Source organism: Pteropus alecto, unplaced genomic scaffold, assembly GCF_000325575.1.
Source record: "Pteropus alecto unplaced genomic scaffold, ASM32557v1 scaffold164, whole genome shotgun sequence".
Lineage (NCBI taxonomy): Eukaryota > Metazoa > Chordata > Mammalia > Chiroptera > Pteropodidae > Pteropus > Pteropus alecto.
This window is the reverse complement of record NW_006439568.1, coordinates 1,451,736-1,454,772: the sequence shown is the minus strand read 5'-3', so window position 1 is coordinate 1,454,772 and position 3,037 is coordinate 1,451,736. Positions and strand designations below refer to the sequence as shown.

General features: G+C 38.9%; 1 pseudogene; it reads right to left on the bottom strand.

Annotated features, from left to right (window-relative positions):
* Positions 1 to 3,037, bottom strand: part of LOC102887183 — an 18,182-nt pseudogene that overhangs the window by 10,253 nt on the left and 4,892 nt on the right.

Below are 3,037 nucleotides of genomic sequence, written 5' to 3'. Positions count from 1 at the left end.
TCCTGCCTTAGAAAATATTTTTATAACCAGGCTTTATATTCTCAATATAGAAAATTTGATTTCACAAACATTGTTATTTCCCAGCAAAACTAGGAAAAATGCTTTGCCTAGGGGTTGTGGTAGGCATCAAAAGTCACATGATTTCAAAGGAAGGCCACAAAGCACAATTTAAAATTGGAGCCACTAAGCACATTTAGGTGCATGTGTATATTGGGCATGTGAAGAGGTTGGCTTTTCGTGGTCTGGCTCCAGATATTTTTGTCTTTTTATCCCTAGGATTTAGCTTAGTACCTGGCATGTAGTACTTGCTCAAGAAACTGTAAGGCAGTTGTTATGGACAAAAAGATGGAAAAATTCACTGATTCAAAAAAAGGTGATTTGCACCTTAGCAGTAAGTAAGTAGCCTTGTTACCATGAGAGACATGCCTTTTCAAGTATACTGCTGTATGAGGCTGCCCAGTCACAGGTTATCATCATACTTCTACCTTTATGGTGACATACCAAGGCCTTGGAAATTCTCTAGGCAGACTTGATACAGATCTTACTAACAGCATATATGATGCAACCAGAAATAACCAATGTAGGTGTTCATAATCAACATTCTACCTACTGTCTGCATCCAAAAATATATGAAGGTCTAAGTTTTATTAAATTACTCCCATGTTAGATGCCATATTGAGTGCTAGAAATACCAAAGTATTCCTTTACAATTCCGAGTCAATTGATTTTCTTACATTATGCAAAAACAGCATTTGGAAAAGCTTTTGGTCCCATCCCAAGGAACTGTAAAAGGATGGAAAATGGGAGCTGGTACCCAGAGTAGGCTGGAAATAAAGGTCATGGTAAGTGTGGGCAGTTACGGAAAACAACAAAAGCTGGAGAGCTTAGTCACTTGTAAGAGAAAAATCTTTAGGATATTGGGAATGGGAATTGCTGGGCCCTGACAAAGAGGCAGGCTTCAACATAATAAACAGAAAATGTGGACGTGAAGGTGAATAAGCTAGGTATAGTGGGAATGACTGATTACATTTCCTCACCCAAAGAGGAAACCTATATTGTTGATCCTTAACTACAGAAAATATGAAATCCACAGAAAGGAATTTACCATACATTTTCTTGGAAACTGAGAGAATTCTACTTACTCAAAGTTATATATTCATGTCAATGATAAAATAAACAGGGAGAAAACACTTACCACACTAGGAACAGGAGTGTTTTAATAACCTTTTTTCAATGATTCTTTGTCCAAGGTTTGGCTTAACAAGGCCTCCAAGATCATCTTTTTGATTAGTCCTGGAGGCACTAATGGTGTTTATGGTGTTTCTTCTCTTTAAATCAGTGGCACTCTGTGCAGGATTCTGAGTTTAAGGCAGAGAGTCTCACAGGGATTCATCGCCAAGCATGTCATGTGTGCCAACTGGTGAGTGGAAGACCCTGTGATTGCCCTAAGTAGTTGGCTGGATATTTATGAAAAAGCCTTTGCCTGAAAGGAATGGTTAGCAGCTGGTAACACTTCATTTGCCTTTGGAGTTTCAAAGGACACAGATTGATGGGAACTGAAGCCCTTTAAATATTTTATTCTTTGGATTTTTTCTTTAAATATTTAAGCCCCCAAGAAGGAACAATCCTACTTGACACACTGATTTCAGTCTTCTGACTTCCAGAATTGTGAGAGAACAAATCTCTTGTTTTAAGCCTCCCCGCTCACCAGTTAAGCGCACTAACTTTTACTTTCGGGGTGGGGGAGGGCAGCATGGGGAGCTGAGGAAGGCAAGAAAGGGCACGGCTACAGAGAATGAGAATTTTGACCTATAATGAAAGAACACATACGTAAAACTTATCCACTGACTTTATATAGATTTCACTTATAACCCAAGTATAACTCAGTAATTTCCTTATCATTTAAATCTGATTTACTCATGAAAATGATTAGAGCTAGGCATAATCACTATAGATGTATTCAGAATATTACTGATGCCAACATGCTTTCATCTGGCATCAAGGGGGAAATAAATGACACATAAAATCAAGGCTTCTTAGAACATAAAGCCATATCATTTGGCACTTTATCTTTCCTTCATTCATTTAATATTTTAGCAAATATTTTGAGCATCTACCATGTGAAATATGGAGGAAGATTCATATATTCATTCAGTAAACATTAATTGAGCACCTATAGTATGCCAGGCATTGTTACAGGTGCTTGAGATACAGAGAGGGACAATAAGCAATACATATAATAAACTATTAATTTCTATAATATATTAGAAGGTGATAAGTACTATGGAAAAAGTTGAAATTACAGCAAGGTAACAAGGATCAGGAGTGTAGGGGTAGGGTGAGGAGACAAGCTGCAGTATGAAATAAGATGGCCAGCATAAGCCTTACTGAGGTGAGAATTGAGCCAAGACCTGAAGGAGGTAGGGGAGTTAGCCAAGTGGCTATCAGGTACAGGGAGCAGGGCAAGAAAGAATATGCCAGACTTGTATGAGGACTGAGAAATCCAGTGTGGTCAGAGTGGAGCTGTGGGGAAGAGAATGGAGAGATAGGCTCAGAGAGAAAATACGGAGCCAGATCATGTAAGGCCTTGTAAAGCCCTAAGCTTTTTCATTTAGTGGAAAGAGGAGCCATTGCAGGGATTTATAAGCAAAGGAGTAATAACATGATATGACTTATGCTTTAAAAAGTTAACCTTGGCTGCTATGTTGACACACCGATGTAAACAGGAAGGCCTGTGAGGAGGTTATTACAAAAATTTAGGTGAGAGTGGAATGTGGCTCGGAACTAGATACTAGTAGCAGAGGTGAGAGAATGGAAAGAGTCAAGAATGACTCCTGGGCCTTTGGTCTGGGTACCAGAAGGATGGAGCTGCTATTAGCTGAGACTGAGAAGTCTGTGGGTGGAATACAGTTTTATTTTGGAGGGGAGACAAGGGGCAAAATGGATATCAGTTCAGTTTTGGAAATGTTGAGTTTAGATATGTAGTAATCATTCAAATCCTGACATTAGGAAGGTAGGTGGATATACAAGTGTGGAT